At 43.9% G+C, this 14075-nt stretch overlaps 1 protein-coding gene across 4 annotated transcripts in view; it reads left to right on the top strand.

Annotated features, from left to right (window-relative positions):
- The first annotated feature begins 8037 nt into the window (after nucleotides 1–8037).
- LOC110534017 (spectrin beta chain, non-erythrocytic 1) overlaps nucleotides 8038–14075 on the top strand; it is a 95877-nt gene continuing 89839 nt past the window's right edge. For 2 of the 4 annotated variants that reach the window (XM_036990411.1, XM_036990409.1), the window contains exon 1: nucleotides 8038–8657. The gene's annotated coding sequence lies outside the window, so the exon portion shown is untranslated. Of the gene's footprint in view, nucleotides 8658–8747; nucleotides 8765–14075 lie in introns of those variants that run through there. The other 2 variants (XM_036990413.1, XM_036990410.1) reach the window with 2 other exon arrangements.

Genomic DNA, 14075 nt, shown 5'->3' with positions numbered 1-14075 from the left:
CTGCCAGTCGACCAGACTCTTCCAGATCTGCCCGTCGTCCAGACTCTTCCAGATCTGCCAGTCGTCCAGACTCTTCCAGATCTGCCAGTCGTCCAGACTCTTCCAGATCTGCCAGTCGTCCAGACTCTTCCAGATCTGCCAGTCGTCCAGACTCTTCCAGATCTGCCAGTCGACCAGACTCTTCCAGATCTGCCAGTCGACCAGACTCTTCCAGATCTGCCAGTCGACCAGACTCTTCCAGATCTGCCAGTCGACCAGACTCTTCCAGATCTGCCAGTCGACCAGACTCTTCCAGATCTGCCAGTCGACCAGACTCTTCCAGATCTGCCAGTCGACCAGATTCTCCTGGATCCGCCAGTCAGCCAGGATCTTCCAGAACCGCCAGCCAGCCAGGATCTGCCGGATCCAACCACCTGCCTGAGCTTCTTCTCAGTGCTGAGCTTCCTCTCAGGGCTGAGCTACCCATCTGTCCCGAGTTACCTCTGTCCCGAGCTGTCCCTCTGTCCCATGTTATCATTGTGGTGGGTAACCTATTTAGGGACGTTTAGGAGGGGGATTAAAACTGTCATGGAGTGGGGTCCACGTCCAGCGCCAGAGCCGCCACCGCGGACAGATGCCCACCCAGACCCTCCCCTATAGGTTCAGGTTTTGCGGCCGGAGTCCGCACCTTGGGGGGGGGGTACTGTCACGCCCTGACCATAGTTTACTTTGTATTTTCTATGTTTTGATTGGTCAGGGTGTGATCTGGGTGGGCATTCTATGTTGGATGTCTTGTTTGTCTATTTCTATGTCTGGCCTGATATGGTTCTCAATCAGAGGCAGGTGTTAGTCATTGTCTCTGATTGGGAACCATATTTAGGTAGCCTGGGTTTCACTGTGTGTTTGTGGGTGATTGTTCCTGTCTATGTGTTTTCACCAGATAGGCTGTTTAGGTTTTCGTTACGTTTATTGTTTTTGTAGTGTTTGTGTTTAGTGTGTTTTTTTCATTAAACATGAATCGCAATCGACACGCTGCATTTTGGTCCGACTCTCCTTCGTCTCACGAAGAAAACCGTTACAATCAGGTTCTATTCTACGATGGGCTGATTCTCCTGTGACCTCATTTTATCATTCCCTCCCTCCACCCACAAGTGTAACAATGGTCTCAAATCAGGTCATATCCAGGCGAGATCTCTGCTACATCCTCACACTGAAACTGGATCTCTCTCCGGCTCTGCTTTTCACTGCTGAGCCAAAAAGGAGAGCAGTCAGGTTAACCATGAGATGGCTACCAGCAATGGACTTGAATGAGAGCATGCATTGTTTGTTGGAAAGCTTGCTTAGTGATTTTAGTTCTTGCTCAGGTGTAATTGTTTCATCGTACATGAGTCAGACTAATGTAGCTAGTTCTGTCATAAATCGGGATGAGAGTGACGCTGGCCTCAAAAGGTAAACTGACAGTAAAGGTCTGTTCTGTCCTGTTCACTTGTCAGCTATACGCACACACCTGACTGATCACATGATTATGCCTATCGAGCCATGTTGGCAACTACGGAATAAAAGGAAGTGAAGTGAATGAGGACAGAATACAGTTTGTTACAATTTTTGTGTACTGTATATAGTAAGTATCTGCGACATATCCACAGGACATCATTAAAGATGGTAAAACAAGCAGCTGAATCCTGCCCACACTGCTCATGCCTCATTGGAGGTGACCTAGCTGCAGTCTATACAGCGGAGGGGTCATAAGGGAAACTCTTCCCATATACTGTCCATGTATGTCTCTATGCTGTTAGTCTTGTGTATTTGGCAACCGCCTCCATTTACCCACTTCTCTGTCCCCACACAAAACCTCCCTCTTCTACCTCACTAGCAACTAGGGTAGGATGGTGAGGAAGTGACAGCAACTGACTGAGCTTTTGCCAATCATGAAGCAGATGTGTGGTGTGTATAAGTGCCGTCGCCCACTGAGCTACAGTACGACTTCCTTCCTTAGGGACGTCGATACGTAACAGACCTGAGGCACCCGTCCCCTGATCTCACTGAGTTACGTTGCCGTGGCACCAGCTCTCCTCCTCACTGTCCTGGTTTCATTCTGTCTAATTATTCTCAAAGTTCAAACTAGAACAGCAGGGTGACCTTCAGGAACTAGTTTGGGGAGGCAGGGAGATGTGGAGAGGGGAGGGCGAGAGGGAGAATGAGCAAGAAAGACACCAGAAATAGGCTGGTTGTCCCAGGGAGATGACTCCAAAAAGCAGTGGGAGGAATATAAATATCTTTTAGTAGGTCGTATCGACCAGAAAGTAACCCGCTATACTGGTGACGGTTTCCTGGAGACTGCGACTTTGAAAGTTTCAGAGGCATGGGGAGGTGGGGGTGACAGATACCAGTGAGTCACTTAGCTCTATCGATACCAGCAGTGCTGGACTGCTTTTAAATGTAAACCTCAATTGGTTAAAACATGTGACTGACACAAGTCACATGGAGTTGATCAAGTCATGCTGACATGATTGGAACATTTTTGGGTGGGGATTCCTTTTGTTATAGCAAATGCATCAGGGACCTCCTTAAAATCAGAACACAACTCCAACTTTAGAGTCAAACAAAAATAGCACACAAGGAGTTTTACTATGACTGCTGCACCACATGGCTGGACTAACCAAATCTTGGGCCCTGGGAAATAACATTTTAAAGGCCCCCCCTCAATTTTTGCAGTTGTCAAGGTAATTTACTGCAATTCTACACATATTCCCATGGAGCAGAGACACACATTTTCAGGTTTAAATCTTAAATGACAGAAATACAAGTTGAGTTGAAAACTGGATCCTTGATGGAGTTCTATGGATCCTTGTGACCCTCCCAGGCCCTGTTGTGCATCTAGGGTAGCCTATATTTGTAACGATCCTCTTCGTCTGATGAAGAGTAGTCAAGATCGGACCAAAACGCAGCGTGGTAAGTGTCCATGTTTATATTTATTTTAACTCAGACCACTAAGCCAAAATAACAACACTAGACCACCACAAAACAGTTCTGTCTGGTGTAGAGACAGAAAACAACTACCCACAAACACAGGTGGGAACAGGCTACCTAAGTATGGTTCTCAATCAGAGACAATGATTGACAGCTGCCTCTGATTGGGAACCATACCAGGCCAAACACATAGAAGTACAAAACATAGAACAAAACATAGAATGCCCACCCCTACTCACGCCCTGACCAAACCAAAATAGAGACATAAAAAAGGAACTAAGGTCAGGACGTGACAATATTGGAGATGAGTAATATTACATTACATTGTATTGTATTGCATCCTCTTAACTTGTTCCACAGATCCCTTGGCCAAATGTGTTTAATCTGTTGTTGCTAGCCACGGACACCCTGCAGTAGAACCCCGGTTTGGGGACCACTGATATAATTCACTGTAACCTGAACAAACATGCATGCTTTGATTAGGGGACATTCAAGACCTCCATCCACAATATTGTGCTAGGCTAACACAATGTCAAAATGTGTTCTTACTATCTATATAATGACACAGATTACTACATTTATGTCATTTAGCAGACGCTCTAATCCAGAGCGATTTACAATTGAGTACTGGTCCCCAGTGGGAATTAAACCCATAACCCTGGAATTGCAAGCGCCATGCTCAACCAACTAAGCCACATGGGACCCATTATATAGCATTATAAACTGGATGGTTCGAGCCTTGAATGCTGATTGGCTGACAGCTGTGGTATATCAGACCGTATAACATGTATTTTTACTGCTCTAATTATGTTGGTAACCAGTTTATAATAGCAATAAGGCACCTCTGGGGTTTGTGGTATATCTATACCACTGAAAGAGCTGCAAAATCTGGACCCCTACAAATCAGCCGGGCTAGACAATCTGGACCCTTTCTTTCTAAAATGATCTGCCGAAATTGTTGCAACCCCTATTACTAGCCTGTTCAACCTCTCTTTCGTGTCATCTGAGATTCCCAAAGTTTGGAAAGCAGCTGCAGTCATCCCCCTCTTCAAAGGTGGGGACACTCTTGACTCAAACTGCTACAGACCTATATCTATCCTACCCTGCCTTTCTAAGGTCTTCGAAAGCCAAGTCAACAAACAGATTACCGACCATTTTGAATCCCACCATACCTATGCAGTCTGGTTTCAGAGCTGGTTATGGGTGCACCTCAGCCACGCTCAAGGTCCTAAACGATATCTTAACCACCATCGATAAGAAACAATACTGTGCAGCAGTATTCATTGACCAGGCCAAGGCTTTCGACTCTGTCAATCACCACAACCTCATCGGCAGACTCGATAGCCTTGGCTTCTCAAATGATTGCCTCGCCTGGTTCACCAACTACTTCTCTGATAGAGTTCAGTGTGTCAAATCGGAGGGCCTGTTGTCTGGGCCTCTTGCAGTCTCTATGGGGGTGCCACAGGGTTCAATTCTTGGACAGACTATCCTGTCTGCATACATCAATGATGTCGCTCTTACTGCTGGTGAGTCTCTGATCCACCTCTACGCAGACGACACCATTCTGTATACTTCTGGCCCTTCTTTGGACACTGTGTTAACAACCCTCCAGACTAGCTTCAATGCCATACAACTCTCCTTCCATGGCCTCCAATTGCTCTTAAATACAAGTGAAACTAAATGCATGCTCTTCAACCGATCACTGCCTGCACCTGCCCACCCGTCCAACATCACTACTCTGGACGGTTCTGACTTAGAATATGTGGACAACTACAAATACCTAGGTGTCTGGTTAGACTGTAAACTCTCCTTCCAGACTCACATCAAACATCTCCAATCCAAGTTAAATCTAGAATTGGCTTCCTATTTCGCAACAAAGCATCCTTCACTCATGCTGCCAAACATACCCTTGTAAAACTGACCATCCTACTGATCCTCGACTTCGGCGATGTCATTTACAAAATAGCCTCCAATACCCTACTCAATAAATTGGATGCAGTCTATCACAGTGCCATCCGTTTTGTCACCAAAGCCCCATATACTATCCACCACTGCGACCTGTACGATCTCGTTGGCTGGCCCTCGCTTCATACTCGTCGCCAAACCCACTGGCTCCAGGTCATCTACAAGACCCTGCTAGGTAAAGTCCCCCCTTATCTCAGCTCGCTGGTCACCATAGCAGCACCCACCTGTAGCACGCGCTCCAGCAGGTATATATATCTCTCTGGTCACCCCCAAAACCAATTCTTCCTTTGGCCGCCTCTCCTTCCAGTTCCCTGCTGCCAATGACTGGAACGAACTACAAAAATGGAAACACTTATCTCCCTCACTAGCTTTAAGCACCAGCTGTCAGAGAAGTTCACAGATTACTGCACCTGTACATAGCCCATCTAAAATTTAGCTCAAACAACTACCTCTCCCCTACTGTATTTATTTATTTTGCTCCTTTGCACCCCATTATTTCAATCTCTACCTTGCACATTCTTCCACTGCAAATCTACCATTCCAATGTTTTACTTGCTATATTGTATTTACTTTGCCACCATGGCCTTTTTTTTGCCTTTACCTCCCTTATCTCACCTCACTTGCTCACATTGTATATAGACTTATTTTTCTACCATATTATTGACTGTATGTTTGTTTTACTCCATGTGTAACTCTGTGTTGTTGTATGTGTCAAACTGCTTTGCTTTATCTTGGCCAAGTCGCAATTGTAAATGAGAACTTGTTCTCAATTTGTCTACCTGGTTAAATAAAGGTGAACAAATATATATATATATTTGGCCAACATACCACAGCTGTATCCAGGCACTCCGTGTTGAGTCGTGTATAAGAAAAGCCCTTAGCCGTGGTATATTGGCCATATACCACACCCCCTCGGGCGTTATTGCTTAATGCTATAATTTCATAATTTCTCCATGAATTAATGTTGAACAATAATAATATCTTTGCATTCCGTGGTTCCGGCCAGGAGCAATCAACCATAGCATTTCAACCATGGAATCCCATTCTGTGAGAGCCCTCAGTTGAGGATGCTCATTCTTCTGGAGTGAATCACGCACCGGAGGTAAGAGCTGAGAGAAAAGGCCAGCACTAAGGAAGACGAGGTGGGACTGATGTTGGAAATTGAGGTAGAGGGCCGTGTGCTTTCTGCCACAGGCTGCAGAGGCCTGTTCTGTTTGATCTCCACCCTCTCTGGGGTATACTCCCTCCCTCCCTAACTCTCACCTCCTGTGTCTCACTCTCTCTATACACATCCACCTCCTCCCCTTTCCCCTCTCCCCTGATGTTAGCTACAGCAGTCAGGCCCACATCAATGGTAGCAGGGTGGTGGGCCCCGTAATGGAGTCACATGTATCACATACCCTGGCTGAGGATGGGATTATCAACCGCAAACACACATACTCACAAAGGACAGACGCACTCATTATGAGAGCAAACCATGCGCTGTGATCATGGACAACAACATAAAAATGGTGTGTAAAACAAACCGTCAAAGAGACAAACAAATAATGACTGATTTTGACTACCCCGACCCCACACCATCCCTCACACTTGTGATGCCCTCCTCCCCCTCTAGGCCCTGTCCATAGTGAGTGGACAGAGGGGGGTTTAGCTCAAACTGCTGCAATCTGCAGAAAGCACCCCTGTGTAAGCAAATGTGCTGGCCAGAGTCTGGCTGCCAGTAGCACCCTGATATCATGCACTCAGCTCTTTCCCTTTGTCACAGTGGATTGTGGATTGGCCGTCTGTTTAAAAGAGGGGACCAGGTAGGGGCGGGACAGGAGCGGAAATGGAATGGAGGGGCTCTGGGGGGGATGGGATGCTCTATTGAACACTGGTAAAATGCTCTAGCTTGTTTCAGTCTACCACAGATAGAGAGCGAGAAACACAGAGTGAAAGAGAGATGAAGTTTGGAGGTAGAACAGCATGGTTGTTCAAAGTGGGTTGGTGAGACATTCCCAAGTTCCCAAGGCAGAGGTATAGACAGTTTGTTAAACATAATCTGCGACACACACCCACACACACCTATTCCCGCTTCAGATAGATGAGTGGACTGGGTCACTCTCTCTGACTCAGTGTCAGAACCGTTAATGTGAAGGGAGAGTCCAGATGGTAAATGTCTAGTCCTGAGGACTTCCCCTGGACCGACTGGTAGATTTGACTCTTCACCACCCCCTGTCAGATTTCAGCCCCCTGTCGAGCACGGCACACACGCCAACAGACAACCGTTTGAGCCATCTCTCATCTCCTAATCACTGCACTATATGGCTCATAGAACGGATAAAGGTGGGACAGACACACAGAAATATAGAGTGCTTGGGGGGGCACAGTGACCAACATAGCAACACACAAGAACAATAGCGACGAGTTTGATCATTGTTTTGTTTAGACCATTTTGGCTACACTGACACACACACTCATCTGTAATGTAGGTGTGCTCTGCTTCCTACTAGTCATTATAATGTGTTCCTAGTCTATTTGTCAAAAGCATAGGTGTAACATTTCTTATAACTTTCACTGTATAAATGGAGCAAGTTCTGCCCCTCTCTGTCTGCAGTCATTTTAAGACTGTATCATAAAGGTGGATGCTCGTGTTCTGAGTTAAATACAGTGACTATCCTGCCTCATCCCGCATACAGGCTCCTGTGTGACTGAGATTGTTTTCTGTGTGATTGTTTCCCTGTGCAAATAAACACAACTGGAGAAAAAAAAGTGTTTTACTGAAATGCATAGGCCTTGGAGGGCAACAGGTTTGTGTTTAGGCTACTGTTCATTGACACACTATTGGGGAGTGTGCCGCTATAATCACACTATATTGATCAGTTGCTATTTCTATGGAGGATGGAAGGATAGATAAATAGCCTATGGTCCGATTTAAAGAAAAAAAATCGATTTGCCAGGAGGATCATATCGATGTAGACGCGTCAGAATGACACGTTTTGCGATAGTTCCAACACGTGATTCACATACGTATTTTGATCAATTTAGTCACTGGTATAGGCCTACCTGACTCATTACACACAATGTTCAATATTCATCCGCCCCCATAAAAAAAAATAAAAAAAAACGTTTCTCTGTTCACATTTGCAGAAAGCCGTGTACCGTGTATGCATGGGGTCCACAAAGGAGCCCAATATTGCGACTAATAAACGGAAATTGTTGGGTTGGAATCAGGCTGAAATTATGAACCAGGGACAGCACCACTCTGGAGGCTTTGCGTGTCTCCGCGGTATGAATGTGATTGACTGAGCGTACTCACCCCCCCCCCCCGTATCATTCATTCTTTCTTTCTCCCTCCCTGTTGAACGAACGGAATTAGGGGACGACCGTCGGAGGTTATCTAGGAAACTGCGGACATCTCTCCGATGCTAACTTATCAACGATTTCGTATATCCTTGCGAGTAGCCTACCACCATTGCTTTGCCTTTACTCTGTCAAATGTAGAGGACTGCCTATGTTTCTGTCAAATGTAGAGGACTGCCTATGTTTCGTATCACGCCGTGCTGCACAAGCAGCGTGAAAAGATCTGACTCAAGGATGCGGATTTAAACAGAAATACGCTGCCAACTGGGATTTGAAACATTCACATTGAATTAAGTCACTAATGCCAGTAACCAGATACTCTATGTTAGTTTTATATTTGATCAGTGACGCGGTAAAAATATCGAGAGCCAACCACCAACGAAGATAAACCGCGAGAACGGGTAAGCGTGCTTTTTTTCTTCTCTCTCTCTCTCTCTCTCCAACACAGCATCACCTCCGCCACCCAGAACCAGCTAGCTAGCAAACGTGGGCTAATCCTAATATTCAGGTAAAGATGTTTTTGGGGGTACCCTTTGTCATTTTAAAAATCGACCATTGTCTAAAAAAAATATGAGCCATACATTAATAAAGCATTTGCTCTCAACTTGGCTATTTAATGTGTATTCTATTGGCTACCTCGCCATGCTGTGTTGCCTTTGTTTGAGTCGATGTTCGCCAGTTAGCTACTAGCTTGATAGCGCCCCTCATCTTCTCGGTCGAGTCCGCCAGCCATCCAACCTGACCATATTGTCCAACCAGGCGCTGTGTGACTACCCGGCGTCCCACTGAACATGACATTAGCGTTGGGCAAGGTATCTCGCCCTCAATTAAACTGTGTATGCATACCCGACTCAAATTATATGAAGCATCTTCATCAAATATTTGTTTGCATAGCTTTGTAAATGTTCTACTGAGCGAGCTTCGTAGGAGTTTTGATATGTCATCGTAGCTATGGGTAAACCTGGCTGTTGCGCTGTCTCACGACGAGACCAAGGAAACGACACGATCGTTCTTCTCTGGGGACACGGAGGTAGCCAGCATCATCTGCTGCTTGCTCACCATTGCAATGTTAATTGCCTGTGGATATAAACTACAACCGTTATAATTTCAGATGGCTGGCCTGTTTTAAGATCATATCTGTAATGCATAGCTAGTTAAGTGGTGTATTGATGTCAACCTCCAAGTGTTTTTTTTTCTTTCTTCCTTGGACAGAGCCCGTGTGGCCTGTACGAGGAGGATCAGTTTAGATAACCTGGATGAAAACACCACGTTGTATATGATTTAGTAGGAAACTAAACCTGTGTTTTGTCAGCTACGGTTTAGTCACCATTTGAGGTATGATTATGACCAGTGGAGACCTGGCATTCAGGGCAGGTTGTGAGCCCTACCCGTTTAGTGTGTGTGTGTATATATATGTGTGTGTGTGTGTGTGTCTTCAAAAGTTTGGAGTCACTTAGAAATGTCCTTGTTTTTGAAAGAAAAGCATTTTTTTTGTCCATTAAAATAACATACAATTGATCAGAAATACAGTGTAGACATTGTTAATGTTGTAAATGACTATTGTAGCTGGAAACTGCAGATTTTTTAATGGAATATCTACATAGGCGTACAGAGGTCCATTATCAGAAACCATCACTCCTGTGTTCCAATGGCACGTTGTGTTAGATAATCCAAGTTTATCATTTTTAAAAGGCTACTTTGATCATTAGAAAACCCTTTTGCAAGTGTTAGCACAGCTGAAAACTGTTCTGATTAAAGAAAAATAAAACTGGCCGCCTTTAGACTAGTTGAGTATCTGGAGCATCAGCATTTGTGGGTTTGATTACAGGCTAGAAACAAAACTTTCTTCTGAAACTCGTCAGTCTATTCTTGTTCTGAGAAATCCATGCGACAAATTGCCTAGAAACTGAAGATCTGGTACAACGCAGTGTACTACATCCTTCACAGAACAGCGCAAACTGTCTCTAACCAGAATAGAAAGAGGAGTGGGAGGCCCCGATGCAACTCTGAGCAAGAGGACAAGTACATTAGTGTCTAGTTTGAGAAACAGATGCCTCAAGTCCTCAACTGGCAGCTTCATTAAATAGTACCCGCAAAACACCAGTCTCAAAGTCAACAGTGAGGAGGTGACTCCGGGATGGTGGCCTTCTAGACAGGGTTCCTCTGTCAAGTGTCTGTGTTCTTTTGCCCATCTTAATCTTTTCTTTTTATTTGCCAGTCTGAGATATGGCTTTTTCAAAAGCATCCCGGAGTCGCCTCTTCAATGTTTACGTTGAGACTGGTGTTTCTGGCCTTTTTTGAGCCTGTAATCGAACCTACAAATGCTGATGCTCCAGATACTCAACTAGTCTAAAGAAGGGCAGATTTCTTGCTTTAATCAGAACAACAGTTTTCAGCTGTGCTAACATAATTGAAAAAGGGTTTTCTAATGATCCTTTTAAAATGATAAACTTTGATTAGCTAACACAACGTGCCATTGGAACACATGAGTGATGTGATCCAGCCTGGATTTGAACCAGGGACTGTAGTGATGCCACTTGCACTGAGATGCAGTGCCTTAGACCGCTGCACCACTCAGGAGTGAACATTTTAAGAGGAAATTATAGATTAAATGTATTGGTGCGCATTGGACATTAACATTACACAATAAGTCGTAAAATCGCAAATTCACCAATGAGTGGTTTGGAAGGAGTCAGTGGTTAACTGCAATCACTATTTTGCTTCCCCTGCCTGCTATTTGGTGGTGGGGGGGTGTGTTTGGTCCAAGTCTGGGTTTAAGGATTTAAGATGTCTGTCTGAAAGGGTCTATTTTCCAAGCTTAAAAGGATAAACATTTACACTCGCACACCATGGGCCAGAACATGTTGAATACATTGGCAATGCTGTCAATCCAGCATGACTTCTGCTGGGTTCAAAACAACTGTGAACTGGGAAATCTCCGGCTTCGGTGCGTTCAACAGAACTGGGAACGAAGGAAAAAAATGAGCTCCGACTGGGAAAATACATTTTGAACAGTCATCCAACTCGGAATTCCAAGTCGGGAACTCTGGCCTCTTTCTAGAGCTCTGACTTCCAACCTGAAGATTGCTGACGTCATGATTCGACCTAGTTTTTTTCTGAGTTCCCAGTTGTCTTGAAAGCACCATAAATCCATAGAATGTCAGACTTTGATGACAAAGTTTGCACACAAGAAGAACCGCCGTGGCACCTTCCTGTTCAAGTATAGCAGTGCTAAAATACGCCTATGTCTTGTAAGCTGCTGTATAAATGATGTAATATGCCAGGGATCGATGTATACTGTAATACTATGTGTATGTTGTGTAGTAAGCTGTTAGTAGCCCATGCCAATTTGGTCTATTTGCACCTCTTAATTTTGCCTATTCTGATTTGGTGGTGCACATGTAGCCTATAGGCAGTCTTGGATTAATGTAATCATTGAATATTGTAAAAGCCTTCTTTGTCTCCTTGTATGCCCCAGTTATTTATCATACGTTTCTAACTTGGTGTACAGGGAGAATACTGTAAGAATCCGCAAATGTTCTGAAATCTGTTGCTGTACATTTCAAAGTGCTGAACAAATAGTTATATTGACTACGTCCGTCTTAGCTCACTCATTAATGTCATAATCGAAATTACGGCTTGCCTCAAATCCCCTCATCGTTCCCATGTGTCGTAGTTTATACTTCTCATGTCAGAGTTCGTCATTATTGAAGGATGCGGTTTTTATCGAGTTACACAAATCCACAAGGAGTCAGTAAAAGCCATATTTATTTAAGCAAGTCAGTCGTATCAGCTATGGTTTTTAAAAAGGCAGTAAATGAGGCTTAATGAACTGTTTCGCTGCCAGACAAGGCTCCGCTGATAGCCAGGTGTAGCGGTGGTAAGGATTCACTTCATGGTGCTGAAAACAAAGCTCTGATGTTGGGACCGCTTTATGTGGGCACCGTTTTCCACCATTATAGTTACATTTATGTATTGTTTAGTGTTGTGTAGTGGCTTTGCTGGCATGCATCTAAAGAAATTGTTACGTTTGCCCCACCAAGATTTACATGCTAAAATCGCCACCGATTATGACTGAATGACCACTTACGGAGAACCTTAATGGGCCAATGACAAAAACGATCCTATCGCAAAGCTGTCTTATATCTTTCAAAACCATACCCACCCTTGTGCTCCCCCAGCCTAGACAGACCCACTATTTTCCACTAACATTTTTATGAGTACAGTATTGCGAGCTCTAGATGGATGTAGTCCAGCCATTGGTGTACTGGTGTGTTAATCAACAGGATTTGTGAAATGTAAATGTTTGCATGGTGCATCAGCCTAATTGCCGATGTTTATTTTGTTTGAATGTATTACCGTCTTGGACGTAGCCTATTAGTCATGCTGTTGGGAACCTGTTTATCCTTTACATGTACAGTATATGCTGTTGAGAGGGGTATTGACTAAAGGTCGACCTATTAATCGGCATGGCCGATTTCATTGCAATCCACGAGGAGACTGCGTGGCAGGCTGACCACCTGTTACGCGAGTGCAGCAAGGAGCCACGGTAAGTTGCTAGCTAGCATTAAACTTATCATATAAAAACCAATCAATCTTAACATAATCACTAGTTAACTACACATGGTTGATATTACTAGTTTAACTAGCTTGCATATAATCAATGCGGTGCCTGTTAATTTATCATCGAATCACAGCCTACTTAGCCAAATGGGTGATGATTTAACAAAATACCATTTCTTCCTAATTAACCGTAATAATTTTTCCAGAATTATACCATTTGAAGGTTGTGCAATGTAACAGCAATATTTAGACTTAGGGTTGCCACCCGTTCGATAAAATACGGAACGGTTCCGATTTCACTGAAAGAATAAATGTTTGTTTTTGAAATTATAGTTTTCGGATTTGACCATATTAATGACCTAAGGCTCGTATTTCTGTGTATTTATTTTCTATAATTAAGTCTATGATTTAATAATTGATAGAGCAGTCTGACAGAGGTGACAGGCAGCAGCAGGCTCGTAAGCATTTATTCGAACATCACTTTCCTGCATTTGCCAGCATCTCTTTGCAATGCTTGAAGCACAGCGCTGTTTATGACTTCAAGCCTATCAACTCCCGAGATTAGGCTGGCAATACTATAGTGCCTATAAGAAGAACATCCAATAGTCCAAGGTTTATGAAATACAAATGGTACAGAGAGAGATTCCTATAATAACTACAACCTAAAACGTCTTAACTGGGAATATTGAAGACTCATGTTAAAAGGAACCACCAGCTTTCATATGTTCTGAGCAAGGAATTTAAACGTTGGCTTTTTTACATGGCACATATTGCATTTTTACTTCTCCAGCACTGTTTTTGCATTTATTTAAACTAAATTGAACATGTTTCATTATTTTAGACTATATTGATGTTATTATTTATTATATTAAGTTAAAATAAGTGTTCATTCAGTATTGTTGTAATTGTCATTATTACCGATTTTTAAATCGGCCGATTTATATATTTCTATCAGCTTTTTTTGGTCCTCCCAATAATCGATATCGGCATTGAAAAATCATTATCGGTTGACCTCTAGTATGGACTACTTCAGATCTATGGATAGACTATTGGACGGGTTAGCGAGTGTCTTCAGTTGTTGACCCTAGGTGGGTGAGGAATGGATGGATGTTTGGAGAGCGCAAGTTATGGAGGCTGGGGAATGCAATTGTGGGGCCCCCCCATAGTGCTGATGCTCAGAATCCCTCCCATACAAGCTTGTTTCAACTCCGGCCACTCACAGGATCATTGTGCTGCAGTCATCCATGTCAGTTAAG

The sequence above is a fragment of the Oncorhynchus mykiss genome, chromosome 10, assembly GCF_013265735.2.
Source record: "Oncorhynchus mykiss isolate Arlee chromosome 10, USDA_OmykA_1.1, whole genome shotgun sequence".
In the NCBI taxonomy this organism is placed as follows: domain Eukaryota; kingdom Metazoa; phylum Chordata; class Actinopteri; order Salmoniformes; family Salmonidae; genus Oncorhynchus; species Oncorhynchus mykiss.
Note: the sequence above shows the minus strand (reverse complement) of the source record. Positions and strands in the feature narration are given on the sequence as shown.